This window comes from Choloepus didactylus, chromosome 13, assembly GCF_015220235.1.
Source record: "Choloepus didactylus isolate mChoDid1 chromosome 13, mChoDid1.pri, whole genome shotgun sequence".
NCBI classification, from domain to species: Eukaryota; Metazoa; Chordata; class Mammalia; order Pilosa; family Megalonychidae; genus Choloepus; species Choloepus didactylus.
Genome location: NC_051319.1, coordinates 85816574 through 85832381, shown reverse-complemented (window position 1 = coordinate 85832381; position 15808 = coordinate 85816574). Strand labels below are relative to the sequence as shown.

The 15808-nt window shown below is 49.6% G+C and overlaps 1 long non-coding RNA gene across 1 annotated transcript; it reads left to right on the top strand.

Moving 5' to 3' along the window:
* The first annotated feature begins 7093 nt into the window (after positions 1–7093).
* LOC119507988 lies at positions 7094–15765 on the top strand. The gene is made up of 3 exons (XR_005211374.1): positions 7094–7166; positions 14758–14830; positions 15596–15765. It is a non-coding gene; the product is annotated as an uncharacterized LOC119507988 (long non-coding RNA).
* Positions 15766–15808: the final 43 nt, after the last annotated feature.

The following is a 15808-nucleotide window of genomic DNA, read 5'->3' as shown; positions in this document are numbered from 1 at the left end:
CACAATAATCCTGCTGGGTAGATATTGGGAAAGGAATTAATGTCTTTATTTTGTAGAGAAGAAAACAAAGACTCAGAGACGGAAGACTCTTGCCTGACCTCACATAGCCTGTTGGGGCCAGATTTGGGTCCAGGACAGTCCCTGACAGTCCAGGGCTCTTAATTTTTAGCTTGCGCAGGCCCTGAGGCCCAAGCCTCAAGTAGCCTACAAAGCATCACTCCCCAGCCCCCAGCTTTTCTGTCCATTTCCAACAAAAACAACACACATGCAACTTGAATTTTGCTATCTCATTTTACTCCCAATACCACCTTATGAGATGGGCAATATTATCAGCCCCTATGTTACAGACAAGATAGCAAAACTCAGAAAAATTAACTTGTCTGGGCTGACACAAGCCATTAAGGAGCAGATCCAGGGCTCAATTCTGGTCCATTTGAACAATCTCAGATTTAAGTTCAACCCTAGGCTTTTCCTGGTTTAATTGCAGCCTCTTCTTAGACCTCAAACCTCCAGGACCTCTTCCCTGGAGGCTGGAATCATTAAAGATGTCTCTTTTTTGTGGCTCTTTGCACTGACAGGTCACTCATTCTTTCACACATCCATCTGACAAACATTCACCGAGGCCCTCCTCTGTGCCTGGCATTGGAAATACCACAGTGAACAGTGGCCTAATCTCCTGCTCTAGAGGGGCTATTCCAGGCTGGGGAAATCTAGGAAAGCTGCCTGGAGGAAGGAGCATCTGAAATGCATCTTAAAGATTGAGTAGAGGTCAGGCTGCAGAGAGGAAGAAGGAAGAATGTTCTTCAGAGAGGAAGAGAACAAGAAAGATCAAGTCCTATTGAGGGATACTATAAGTAGGGAGTTTAGCTGGAGTGTAGACAACATGGGGAAGGAAAGAGGAGAGGTGAGACTTGTACAGTGTTGGGGATGGGTGTGTCAGGTCTGTATTAAGGATGCTGTGGAAACCTATGTGGAAGGTGGGGACTGGCTTTGGGGGATGCTGTCCACTCTGACACAAGATCTTTCCCAGTCACCTCTCCATCTAGACCCTAGGTGCCAGCCTCACAGTCTCAGGATGTGGGGAAGGGAACTTTTCAGGACACTCTTGGTGCCCCGTGCTCATTGGCTGTGCTTTGGAAGCCTCCGGAGGGCCTGGGGGGTGGTAGTGGATGGGGCGAAGGTGTAAGAGTTAAGACTTCCCCCAGCAGTTCCCAGTGAGGTTCCCATTTGAGAGCCCGCAGAAGGAAGAGCATTCCAGAGAGTGGGAACAGCATCTGCAAAAGCCCAGAAGCAAAAAGAGACCAGTGGGGGAGCTAGAGTAGTTCTGTATGGCTGGAGCCAGAGTCTGGGCAGGCGACTACAGGATAGGAGTGAACTCAGGCCTTAATGATTAAGACTCTAAGGAATCTGCAGCTGATACCCCTGGGTTCAAATTCCAGCTCTTATGAGCTATGTGGCCTTTGGCAAGTTACCTAATCTCTCCGGTTCTCACTTTTCTCATCTGTAAAATGGGATTGTCGTGAGGATTAAACAAAATAATACATAAAGCACTTAGCATCTAATATACATTCAATAAATGCCACCTATGTTTAAGCCACTATTATTAATAATATCATCAAGATTCCTTCAGTTGGAAATCTAACGTGAGTACAACTTCATAAGGGAGGAATCTCATTTTAAAAAGTAAAAACAAGCTACAACCTGTGTTTATCTGTAATCTCCGCATTCACAGATAGGTGTGAAATTTCATCTCTACTGTTTTCTCAGGGCGTCATCCCATCCCAAATCAAGTGATGGATGTTGGATGTTGCAGGAATGATCGTGGGAATTACAGCAACTGGCAGCAGGTACAAGGCTGGGAGTGGGCACAGGGAAGGGGGCCTCTTTCCTCCCCTGGAGGGGTGATGAACCCCATGATCCTCAGCTGGGATGGTGAGGGGATTCTCTGGGGATTGGGAATGGTTCTTCCTGCCCCAGTTAAGATGAGAGATGGGATCAGCCAAACTCTTCTGGAGTAAATGCTGTGAGCAAGGAGCAACCCAGCCCCTGCCTCTAGAAGTTTACAGTCATCTAGAATTACGAATTAATCTCTTAGATGCTGAAATATATAAACTTGGGGATTAAGATTTTCAGGTGTTAACCATGATACACAGACCAACGTGGTCGGACAGGTGAGCCAGGTCCCAGAAGGCTCTGCTCCACAGTCCAAAAACCTGGTTTGAATCCCTCTTCCATTCACATAGCCATGGGCCTTACACAAGCTTTTCCTCTGGGACTTGGTTTCCTTACCCATAAAACTGGACTATTAATTACACCTATCTCAAGCTGTGTTAAGACTCAATGAAATAATGTACATAGAGTGACAGTGCCTTGCATGTGATCAGGGCTCAAATATTAGTAGTGGTCATTGTTGATATGAAGTTCTCTACCTTCTGGGGAGGAGAGAACCAACCCACCAGGTGGGTGCCCATGGTGAAGGACATTTCTCTCAATGTCCTAACCGGACTACCGTTCTCTTAGGCAATGGCAGGTGGGGGTCCAGGTCCAGAAAGGTCACTGTGCCTGGGAGAGTACAGGATCCCCTTACTACAACTAGGGAATAAATTGGGCCTTGACCTCAGGTGTGAAAACAGGAAAGGAGGTCAAATCAGCTGCGGGGCTGACTGGACAAAGACCCAATGGCCCCATGTGGCCACAACCAGCTCACAGGGTCCAGGAAAGCAGAGCTCAGGGCAGGGTGAGGTCTGCATTGGGAGAGCTGGTGATTTGGCTTGGTGGAGGCAGGGAGCAAGGCCAATCATTTTCCAGGCCTTCTGAAATTCAGAAATGTGGAGTTTTAAAAAACAACACACACACAAAGAAATATTTCTTGCAGCTGTTTTGGCATTTGGGGAGTAATCTACCAACTTCGAGTTCAACTTAATGAAGTTGGGGGTAGGCAGCTTCCGTGGGAGTTCTGCTTCCCAGCAAGCTTCCATCGCCCCAGCTGGCAGAGAGCACCGAGCAGTGGTCGGTGGGGAGCATTCACATAACACGTTGTGTATTTGTCATCAGAATGGAGCCCCCTGGCACAGGGGTAGTGCCAATGGCCGCTCAATGGTGTATCTGTCATGTGGCTACTGACACAATCAATTGACCCCCTTACACACCGGTGTTTATTAGCCATTGTATAAATATTTCACCCCTCCCCGGCTGACACATAATCTCTTCTTTGCTGCCTCTGACAAATGAACATTTCTCTGTAGACTCTTAAATGAGTATGTGTCACAGCTATGTCACTGATTAATTTTTTTTACCACCACGAACAACGATGCATAGAAATGTAACTTAGATTCATTTCCCGGCCTGAGCCCAGCTGTCTAAAAAATTCCACCGGCAGCTACGACTGACAGACAGCTATCCCAGTGCTTGGAAGTGCTGACATGTGGTTGTGTGAATGCCAGCTTGTTAATTACAGGCTTTCTCTTCCGGCCTGGCTGAGGAGTAACCAGCCACAGGGGCCTTCATCACCATTCATAGGCTCCAGGGGCCGGCTCCCCAGCCAGGTCTAACCACACAAGTTCTTTTCCTCCAAGTGCTGGGGCCCAGTTTGGGAACGTTCCTGAAGTCACCACAGTAACCCTCATCACCACCTTAAACTCTTCACCTACTGATTTGCAGATCCAGGAGGGTAGGGTCCAGGTCTTGTCTGCTTAGCACCGGGTGGATGCTCGAGAAATATTTGCTGCTATTCAATCAGCTAAGGTGCAATCGTGGAATACTCCAGCCACTTGTCATGTATCATTCATTTCATCCTCTCAACGAATCTTCGTGGAGCACCTATTCTGTGCTAGGTGCTCAGGCAAAGAGCAGGGCAGAATCAGCTGTTGACCTGGGCCTAGAGGAAGATGTGGCCAACACTTGGAGAAAAAATGGGTGTGTGTTTAGACTAGAGTGGGAGCTGGACTGGAGCTTCCTGAAGCAGGCCCTCCCAGCTTGACAGCAAATAACGGCCTGGTAGCAGGTTACTGGATAGCCAGACAGGAAGAGAAGCCAGGCCAGTTAAGTTCTGGTGGTACAGGACTAGAGGTTCTAGGGGAGGGCACCATTGGCACACTGTTTGCAACTGAGGAAGCTAAAAGACAGTTTCTTGCCACCAGCCACATGTGAGGGGTAGGGCCGGGAAAAGAGCCTGCACTATGGGATCCCAGAGCCTGTGCTCTCTATCAACTGCCTGTCCCCACAGGCCTTTCTCAGCTGCCTCAGTTTCTCCCCCACTACAGCACCCCTGCCCTCCTTCCCTTTATTCTCCTTCACACTTTCCTCCTCTGGGCAGGTTCTTGAGTCACCTTGGGCTTCCAAGCCGACTCAGCATTCCTGCCCCCACCCTTCCCCTGTCCATCTGCTGCTTTCCCCTCCCCACCCACCCATCCACTGGCACTGGACTGAGCCTTGGGCAGGTGTCTAGGCTGCCCCCATCTCAGCCCCCACCTCCATGCACCTGTGTCCTGTGCACCGTGTCCCTTCCCTGATAGCACAGAACTGCTGGCTGGGAGCCAAGTGCATGACACCTGGGGATGCTTCCAGTAGATTAACTGGTTCACACCAGCTCCACCATCGCCCACAAGGCCCTCAGGAGACTGACCCGATAAACTGACTCCTCCCCGCCAAGGCTCAAGCAGTCTTGGGCAGGAAACTAACACTCTCTGATGCCACGTCTGTGGAGCCCACGTGAATCAGTCAAAAACACTGATGTATGTGGCCAGGTAGACGTAGCACAGCATGGGACTCAATTGGAATCCCTGTTTCTCAATTTACTCACTGAGTGTCCTTGAGCAAGTCACTCCGTTTCTTCATTTGCCCACGAGAGATATTGGTACCTATTCCACAAGGTTGTGGTGAGGGCGAAAAGAGCTCACGGGGAGCAGCACATACTATATGCCTGGCACATAGTAGGTGCACAGTAAATGTCCGTGTCCTTCCTTTCCTCCTGGCCTCTTTGTGGCTCTGACCCACCTTAATCCTTCATCTGCCAGAGAAGAAAACCTGGTCGGGGTCCATCTCCTGAGTCTCACACATGTGCCCTTTGATATCCCAGCCTGCACCGACCAAGGAAGTAGCCCCTAAGACCCCAAGTATCTGGTAGCATTGTCCCCTCTTCTTTCCAAGCCTGAAAGGAGCAGGAGGGAGGGGCAGCTCCAGAGACTGAGGGAAAAACACTGGGAGTGGGGCTGCCCAGAGGACCTGCTCTTGCCTTCCTTAAGTGTTATCCAAAATGATGGCTACCTAAGAACATTCAGTAGTATGCAGCACTGAGCAAAGTACATATTTCTGTGCATTATTTCATTGAAAAGTCACCATTTTTTGGCTCCATTTTACTGATAAAGAAATTGAGGCCCAAATTGCTTAAGGAAACTATAAAAGGTCAAACATAGAGGCTGAGTCAGGACTTGGACCTGGGTCTTCTACCTCATCCCCAACATAGGGCTCTGGACCACCACCCTCAGACCCCGGCCCCACCACACCCGCAGAGCCCCCAGGGTCCTCTCTATGATGTCAGGGCCCTCGGTGGGCCTGCCCTGCAGGGCCTCAGTGGAGCTGGGGACAGGACCAGAGGAAGGGGAAGCCCCAGTGACACGGAGCCCGGGTGGGGACCAGGCTGACAGTGGGCCTGGGGAGGGGGCGCATGCAGCTGTCCTGGGTGTGGCCTCCAGGAAGGGGCCCACACAGCTGGCTCTTCTCTAGGCGGCTTGGCTGTGCCGTCCTCCGTGTGTTTCCTTGTTCGAGATGGAGCGGAGCCCCGGAAATCAGGACAAAAGCACCACCCACAGCTCTGGTCTCGATGACTCAGATTCCACCTCCCACAGCCTCCTCCTGTGTGTGTGTTTCTGAATGTGTGTGAGTACCCGCGCGTGCGCCTCGCCAGTGCATGAGGCTGTCAGCTGTGAGTGTGTGCGTGTGCATGTGCACATGCATGTGCAGGGATGAGACCATATGTGTGCTCATGCCTGAGCCTGTGCACATCTGCATAATCCTCCAAGCCTGAGCCCGAGCCCACAGCATATGATCACAACCAGGGTCAATGCTAATCATAGCATTAATAATATAACATGCTTCCTATGTTCAGAGGCCCATGGGGATTCTTCACAACAGGCTTAAGAGCTGAGGACTATCATTATTCCTATTCTACTGATGATGAAATGGAGGCTCAGAGAGGTTAAATTACTTTCCCAAGGCCACGCAGCAGGATATGGTGAAGTGGGGACACAAACCCAGGCTTTTCAGATGCCAAAGTCCGTGCCCAATAAGATGTGCTTTCTTCCTCGCTCCCTCAAGGGAGATTGGAGAGAAGATCTCAAGGATACTTTGTAACCAGCAGCCAGCATGGGGGAGGGGGGTCCCTGAAGGAGAGAGGACCAGAGGCCCGAGCCTTGAAGGAGGGGAAGGGGAGCAAACAGCAGATAGATGCCTGAGCAGGAGGGGGCAGGGCTGTCTCTCAGAACAGGTGTCAGAGAAGCTGTGACAGCCACTTAGAACCACAGTGGCAAGCCTCCTTTACATGGTGATTTGCATACATTTGCATGTATTTGCATCACCGAATCTGTGGAATCGGTCTTAATGGTCCCTGCCTCGGGAAGACTGGCAGAAGCTGAGAGGGTGGGAGTGACAGGGAGGGCCTGGGGAATTCGGAAAGGACACGAAGGGAAGAAGCAGCGCTGTGTTTGGGAGGCACTGGGCGCTCCTAAAGAGACACTTTCTAGGGGAAGGAAGGAAGAATCCTTTCCAAGGGCCTTGAAAAGATCCCCGGGCCCCAGCCCATCCCCAGAGGGCAGGAGGGAAGGAGGTGGGGAATACAGAAATCGGGGAGGGTGGAGGAGGATTGGGGACCTGGCGGGGGGGCGAGTCCCACGGCTAGGGCGGGAGCCCCCAGCCTTGGGTCCTGGTAAGGCGGGCCCGAGGAGGGAGGAGGCCCTTGCGCTGCGTCTCGGCTCTGGAAGGCTGCCCACTCGGCCGCCAGGGTTCAGTGGCTCGGTGTTGGGGCGCCATCTAGTGGAGATGCGCAGGTAAGCGCTCCCTGCTTCCTGCCCGCTCCGGCCGTAGGCCTTGCTTGGGCTGCAGGCATCCAACACGCGTCTCTCCGCCCACGCGGAAAAGGCTCATCGCAACCTGGTGCCCCAGGCCCTCGCGTGAGTCTTGGAACTTGGGATTTTTCGGAGTATTATGGGCAGGGACCTTCCCACCAAGCTCAGGCCAGGCTGAGGTAAATGGGCTAATGCAGCTTGGTAGTGAAGAACTTAGGTCTTAAACTCAGAAAAACATGGCTTGTGCCAGTTACCCACAAGCAGTGTGACCTTGGCGAATTAACCTCTCTACATCAACTTCCTCTTCTGTAAAACAAGGGTAACAATATCTACTTGTGAGTATGAAATGAGTTAATATATGTAAACAGCTTGGTGAGGCACATGAGGCATCTAGGATGCAAAATTTAAGGATTAGGGGCTTGCAAGATCCCAAGACCGCCTTAAAATTTGCGCCTTTGGTGCCCCATTCCCCTCATCCTAGTCCTGGCCCTGATTATTAAAGCTCACTGCCTGGCAAATGAGGAGCCACTGTGGTCGTAGTTGTTATTGTTATTGCCATGAGCTTGCTGAGGCTTTGGGAAGGCAGCCCCCACCCCCAAGGCCCAGAAGGAAATAGCTCTCCAGCTCCCAGTTCCAGGGTGGCCTGGTCTGGCAAGAGTGTGCAGTGAGATCAGAGGTCAGAGGGGTGAAGGGCCACTTTCCAACAGTGACAGGCAGATGGGAGGGGAGGAGGCATAATGGGGGATAATGGATCACAAACCTGTGTGGCTTCTCAGATTCCCTACCACCAGCTGATGGATAAGGCCAGGTTCACAGATGGTCACTGTGATATGTTGGTGCAAGTTGGAAGTAGACTGCTGCCCCATTAAGGCCCCTGGCCCTGAAGGACAGAGGTGAAGGGAAATCCCAGGGTGCAGAGCTCATCATCAGGTAGCCTGAGATGTGGTCATTCGCTGACTCCTGGGCGGTGGTGAATGGCTTGGCTGGCTGGTCAGGAGCCTGGAAGGAACAAGACCAGATGATCAGTGGCAAAGAGATCCAGGAAGAGGTAGATGGATGAGAGTGGGCAACAAATGTGCAAACTTTCATGTTTTTTACATCTCAAGTGAACACCCAGCTGGGCACCCACTGTGAGGAGGCTCTCAACAAGGCAGAAAGGACGATTCAGCTGATGAGTGAAACGCTCTCTGTTCACCACAAGTGGCTGCACAATGAGCCTGTGAACAGAACAGAGTGGTCATCCACTGAGTGGATGGAGGCTGTCCATGGACTCCCTCTTGCCAAGGGTGACCTAGCCCTGCCACACTTCATGCTCAACCAATCTACAGCAGAGACCAACACTGAGCACTTAGTAGGGCTATCTATCTCAGGAGACCAGCCAACCACCTGGTAGCACATCCATTACACTGGACTCCTTCAGTCTTGGAGGAGTCAAGAGATTTGTCCTTACTGATAGGGGCTACAGATCTGGATTTGTTTTCCTTGTCTACTGTACCTCCTTTAAAGATTTGCATATAGTTTTAGGTCTTTCTTTAAGGTCTTTAATCCATTTTGAGTTACTTTATCTATGTGGTGTGAGGTAAAATAATGGGATCAATGGATTCATTAGACTTTCTTTGTACCCCATCATCCAAAAGCAGCTGCCTGGTAGAGCAGTGGAATGATCTGTCGAATACTGAGCGGGGGGATGACACCTGTGGGTTTGGAGCCTGAACTCCTTAACGTATTTATTTTGATTAGTATTGTGTCGCCTACACCCAGAAACTGCAGGTCCCAGGATCAAATGGGGAAATGGAAGTGGCCCTTCTCACTCTCACACTTGGAGAATTTTTGCTCCCTGTGCCAGTTTGAATGTATTATGTCCACCAAATGCCATTATCTTTGATGTAATCTTGTGTGGGCAGACCTATCAGTGTTAAGTAGATTGTAATTTTCTGAGTGTTTCCATGGAGATGTGCCCCACCCAACTGTGGGTGATGACTCTGATTGGATAATTTCCATGGAGGTGTTGGCCCACCCATTTAGGGTGGGTCTGAATTAAATTACTGGAGCACTATATAAGATCAGACAGAAGGAGCAAGCTAGTACAGCCAAGACGGACACTTTGAAGAATGCACAGAAGCTGAGAGAGTAGCTGCAGATGAGAAACAGTTTGAAGACGGCCATTGAAAGCAGACTCTTGCTCCGGAGAAGCTAAGAGAGGACAAACACCCCCAAGAGCAACTAAGAGTGACATTTTTGAGGAACTGCAGCCTAGAGAGGAACATCCTGGGAGAAAGCCATTTTGAAACCAGAACTTTGGAGCAGACACCAGCCATGTGCCTTCCCAGCTAACAGAGGTTTTCCGGACACCATTGGCCATCCTCCAGTGAAGGTACCCAATCGTTGATGACTTACCTTGGACACTTTATGGCCTTAAGACTGTAACTTTGTAACCAAATAAACCCCCTTTATAAAAACCGATCCATTTCTGGTGTTTTGCATTCTGGCAGCATTAGCAAACTAATGAGTCCCCAAAACTTTGGACTCTGACAGTTAGAGGTCCTAGTTACCAGGGAGGAAAAATTTACACCAGGGGAAACAGTAAAGTTTCCTCTAAACTGGAAGCAGCTGTGGCTGCCACCTGGCCACCTTAAGTTCCTCAGGCCACTGGACAAATGTACAAAGAGGAGTGTTTCTGTATTGGTCAGGGTGATTGATCCTGACTACCACCAGGAGCCAGGGCTGCAGATACAGTGAAGGCAGAGAGGGCAACTTCTGGATGGAAGGCAGAATTTGAAAGTGATGAACTGGGATACTTAGCTGACAAGATCTCTAGACTACGTGTGGAGGATGTAGCCTGGCTTCTCCTTGCAGCTTATAGTAAATTGCAACAAGACAGAGATAAGCTGAGAAATGAACTCTTGGGTACAAAGAAACCAGAAATTGATGGTTTGGAAGATTCTGGGCTTCCAGGAAGTGAGACCCCAGAAGATAGTGCCCCATGCGAAGATTTAATGATAATTAGAACCAGCCAGCCATTTCAGTACAAGCCAGATCGGAGTTGGAGTTATCCAGAAAGGATCTGTGGAAACTCCTATTGTCTGATGGTTTTGACCCATGTGCTTCATGCCAAGCCAACAAGATTTTTGCGAGATCTATATAGATGGAGCCACTGCCAGTCTGGACTGGAGGGGACAGAGAAGGAACAAATTGAAGGAAAAATTTCTTCAAAGACAGAACCATGGAAATTGAGGTCTGAAGTCAAGAAATCTTGGGCAAGGAGAGCAGAGCAACGCATGCATGTGGAAAGGGTGAATGTGCTCTGGAGGCAGAGCATGGGCCTTCCACCTCGATGCTCGGGAAGAGTGCTGCCACCCCAGGTCCCAGAGAGGGTGCAGCACATTCCCCAGGGATTGGAGAGAGCCTGGCTGCCACCCCACTGTTCAGAGAGAGGAGAGCCTTTGCCCCAGAAAGGCAGAGTCTGGGTGGCACCCTGATGTTTGAGGAGGGTGGACTGAGAAGAAGGTGGTCTTCCCAGTGCGTGGATATGTTGGAGCATTCACCCAGCGTTTGGAGAGAAAAGGGCTGCTGCGAAGGCCCTTGGAAAGGGTTGGATTCCTGCTTTCTCAAGCCCCAAGGCTAAAACGTCATTCTATAAATGACTCTCAGATTTTGAAATCCAATGACGTTTGCCCTGTGAGTTTTAGGAATTGTTTTGGTCCTCTGAACCCTGTTTTCCTTTCAGTTTCTCCTTATGACAATGGGAATGTTTATCCTATGCCTGTTCCTCCATCGTAAATTGGCAGCAGATAACTTTTGTAAGTTGCACAGGTCCACAGCTAGAGGGGAATTTTGCTTTAGGACAGTCCACGCCTGTAACTGATTTTGATAGATCTTGTACTTACCTATTGTTACTGAAATGATTTAAGTTTTTGTGATTTTGTGATATTGTGATGGGATGAATGTATTTTGTATATGGAAAGATCATGTCATTTGGGGTCCAGGGGGTGGAATATGCTGGTTTGGATGTATTTCGTCCTCCAAAACACCATGTTCTTTGACAGTCTGTACCTTATTTTTAAACGTTAGCGTCCTAGCATATACTGAGTCATGTGAACCCCCAGCTTACCACAGTAGACAGATCAGCTGATAATGGTCAATAATTCAGTCTCTCTAGCCAGGGTAAACTGGGCCTGTGAAGTTCCAGGGTTAGAGTTTTGAAGAGGGTCCCTTCTTAGTCCCCTTTGCCCACCAGGCCCTAAGGAAGACACAAAAGAAACCCCACAAGGAAAAGGCAGCTCATACCTTCCCTAGAGTAGAGCTAGCTCCCTTGCTGAGCCTGCACTGCTTATCTGGCTGTAAGTAGATTCCTTGGACAGTGAGGATGAGTGAGACCTGGTTAAAGGGTAAGGACCCAAGATAGCCTTCCAGAGAAGCTCCTGCAGGGGACACTAGGCCCCCACTCAGTCTCATCCTCAGTCCTGGGACCAGGTGCACCTCTTACACTACCACCCCCAAGCCCCCTGTCCTGCAATGCCTTCCAGCTCTATTAGGACATTCTGCGCCCACTCACCTTCCCCAATTCCCCAGGCCAATGACAACCCCCTCTCTGCCCGACCAAATCATTCTCGGGTGCATCCTGCCCCACAAGGGAACACTTGGCCTAGTGCCCTGTCCCATTCTTGAATATTCAGAGAAAAGACCAAACCCCCTAAATCTGTGCTCCCTTCCTTGAGCCACTGACCTCCCTTCTGCCCATGCATCTCGGTCCAGGCCTGAAATCTGCTGCAGACTTACTCTGTGTCAGGCTCATGAGTCCCTGTGCCCTCACACCAGACCTGCCTCTGTGCTGCTCCCCACCCCACCCTACTCCCAAGGCATGGAGAGGATGGAAGAAAGCCTCAACTCCAGGATTTATGGACCGCAGCTCCAGGGAGTGGAGTTTGGGGAGAAATCCCACTATATCCAAATTCAGAACCTAGGATGCCCCTGCCCCTTGCCTTTCTCCTCATTCAGCTGTCCTGACCTGTTTCTGCCCTTAAGAAGAATGAAAGAGGGAGTAAAGAAGAAAAGATCTGTGCCTCCCAGGCCAAGACTGGGGCCCAGGGACACCACCCCTTCCAGCTCCCAATGACCCTAGAATCAAAGGGTTCTTTCAGCCTAACTGTGCCCAGGCTACAGGGATCCCCTTGAGTCTGTCCCATGCCCTCAGAGACAGATTGTGGGTTCACAAGACAGACACAGCGACACAGAGGCAGACAGGCAGAAAGAGAAGCACACAAAGAAAACCACAAAGAGATTCAGAGTGGAGAAAGACAGATACACACAGAGGAAGACAGAAAGACAAACTAAAAAAGAGAGAAATAGGAAGAAAGGCAAAAATAGAACCTCAGAGAAGAAAGAGAAACGGAAGCAGAGAGAGGAGAAACAGAAAGAGAGCCAGGGAGAGAGAAGGAAGGTGCAAGCCAGGGAGAGAGGCCTCCACCCGCCCCAGCCAGAGAGGGGAAGTGGGGTCTGAAGAAGGAAGCCAACGCCCCTCTCAGTGGCTCTGCCTTGACACTCTGGCTCTGGTATCTTTAATTTGGGGCCAGTGAACCTGGATGGGAAAAATAAATCATGCTATGTTCACTAAAATCTAACTGAAATTTAGCGTTTTCTTCAGTTACGATTGTGGCAACAAACCAGTCTTATTAACCATAATTATGGCTCTGTCACCAATAGAAATCACATATATTTTCATAGCATATCACAGTACAGTATTGCAGCTATTTTAAACATCTTTCACACTCATCACTACTTCAAAATTATGTGAGATATCGACCTACCACTAGATCTTGTTATTTAAAGCATTAATAAAGAAGCATATATTACTATATCACATTAAAGTATTTTTATAATGGCAATACCATATATAATTGGTTTCCTTTGAAACCCTATATATTTTATTTTATATTTTATTCATTATTTTAAAACATTATACTAAAAAGAGAGGCTCAGCTATTGGAAAAGACATGCTAATCTCTGGGCATCTGCTTGAGTTTAGCTCATGGGTGCCAATGGAAGACACAGGTGAAAACCAAAGGTTGGGATGCTCCGCAGATCAGGAGCCAGGAAGGCAGGAAGCCAAAACTCAGGGGTCATACATAACAATAAGCAAAGAAGTTGACAACCCAACTCTGAGAAAACCCAGAGATATCACACCTGCCACTGAAGAGACTGTCTTTTCCTCCACATTTTACTTTGAAAAATTTTCAAGCCTCCAGAAAAGTTCAAACAATAATAAAGTGAAAATGTATACAGCATAACCTAGATTCACCAACTAAAATTTTGCTACATTGTGTTTTTCTCACTTGTGTGTGTGTGTGTGTGTGTGTGTGTATACTCTTATAAACACCCACCCACACAGGCATACTTGTCACTTGTCACGAAAGATATGTTAAGACGGTTGCATTTGCAAGACATTGCAGGATATAGGACATGAATTTAAAATTAGCATAACTGTTGTACCAACAGCAAATTAAGACATGAAAAGGTGCTTAACCAGACTAGCAGATAGGGAAATGTGACCATTTAAATTTTTTTATCTTTTTCATTTTTCTAGTTTGATGGGTAAAAAATAGTATAAGATCCAAAACTGATGAGAGTGAGGGGAAAATGGGTTATCTTATCCACTGCTGATGGTAATGGAAATTGCTGGTGGAAATATAAATTAATTTGGAGGGAAGCAGTCTAGCAGAATCTGTTAAAATTAAAAAGTGTATATTCCACGATTCAGCAGTCCTCCTTCTTGGAATTCTATCTTACAGAAATGTTTGTTACAGTATGTTTGCAGTACAAAAACAAAACAAAACAAAACAAAACTTTATTCTGAGATGGAGTCCACTGCCAAAGGGGAATATGACACAAAAAAAGGTTAAGAACCCCTGTGTCTGGCCTCTGACCAGCATCCCATAGTATCCATCCCCTTGAGCACTCTGTACCCTGCACCGTCCTTTACTGCTCCCTCTATTGCTTCGTTACCTTGGGTCCTCCAAGGAGCAGATGCTCAGGCAGAATCAAAAGTGCAAGGATTCTATTAGGGGAAATGTCTGTGAGAGGAAATGAGGAGGGAGCTGGGCTGGCAGAGCCTTCAGACTGCAATGCAAGTCTGACCCCTAGGGAAGAAGAGCGGGAAGTAACATTGGGGAGTTGCATCCTAGACTGCCAGGCCGTGGAAGGAAAGCTCAGCAAGGCCTTGGGGGAATTCTTGAGCCAAAGTCGGCTGTCAGGGGCATCTCGTACCTCCCAGGAATGGCCCTACCTTAGAATCTCTGCTGTACTTGGTCACTGGCTGAGAGCAGCTCAGTGGGAAGAATGGCCTTAGAGCCAGAGCTGATGGATTTCAGAGAGGAGCCATTTCTCTCTTATAGCTGGAGGTTTGGGGGGAGGATTCTTATGGCCAGCTACATGGTGAGCTCGAGCGCTGTCGTTTAGGGCTTGGGCTTGGGGAGTTGGCCATTTACTAGCTGCAGGTCCTTGGGCAAGTAACTTAAGGCTCTGAGTCTCATCGGTAAAATGGAGTTGGTAAGATTTCCTATTTGAGGATTAATTGTTGTAAGGATTAATTGTAGTTTACACAGTGATGTTTGCACAGGACCTGGAACATAGTCAGCTCTAAATAACTGGTGGTCATTATTATGGCCTTTTTAATTATTATCCATCTCTTTCTCAAAAGGAAGGCCCTGAGGAAATGGGCTCCAGGAGGCTGAAGATGACTGTCCCTCCCCCAGCTGGGGCTGTTGAGAGAGGTGGGAACCACTTCACACTCTCCTCTCCTTCTCCAGAGGCAGGGGTCTTCCCCTAGCTACTGACAGTTCCTGCATCTGCTGACTCACAGCCAACTTCCTCTCATACAAACAGGAAAACACAGGCAGCCAGCGACCCCCCTCCCCCAACACCACATAGCTCAACACAGGCCCAGCTAGGAGGGGGAAGTGCCTCAGGCTCTGGGGGACTGACTCCAGGACTGGAAATCCCACTGGCAACATGGAGGAGCAGAGGTCGAGGATCCTTTTCTCCTCAGGTCTCCCTTGCAATTTTAAGTTTGGGGAGAAGGGCCTTCTCCCAAGAATGAAAAGGCTGCTGGCTTGGTCACTGTATCCCAAACCCTGATTTGGGAGTGGGGTGACGCCTTGTTGACCTTCATCTTCAGGAAGAAACCTAGGCCGGGTGCTTGGGGAGGGAGAAGCAGATACGAGGCTTCTTTTTCCCCAGGCCAAATCGCTAGGCTCCTGAGAGGGGGTCCCCAGCGTGGAAGATTGTGGCTATCCATGACTTCTGGATCCCCAGCTTCTGTCCCCCATTAAACTGGGTGCCAGCATCCAGCCACCCTGCTGGACGTGGAAGAGGGGCCCAGAGTGCTTAGTCCCCCCTCCCCCTCTTCCACATGGCAGAACTGGGAGCGAATGGACGCAGGGATGCGCTCTCCTTTTTTCGGTTTCTGTTCCAGTCCCGCCCCCTCCCGTCCGGGTCTGGTCTCTGTTCTGGTCACTGCTTTGTCCCTGTCTCTCTAGGGCTGTCCCTGCCCCACTCGTGTGCAGGGTCCTTTTCTCGATCCCGGAGCAGGCAGAGCGGGGCAAGCCCCGAGATAAGCGCGACGGTTGGGTAAGGAGCCCGAACCTTTTGAAGGCCGCCGCTTGCACAAGGAGTGTCCGGGGCCCCGCGGAGGGAACCCGCGGGGCGGGGCGGGGCTGGGTGGGGGTGGGCCCCGTCGGGGTAGGGCTGAG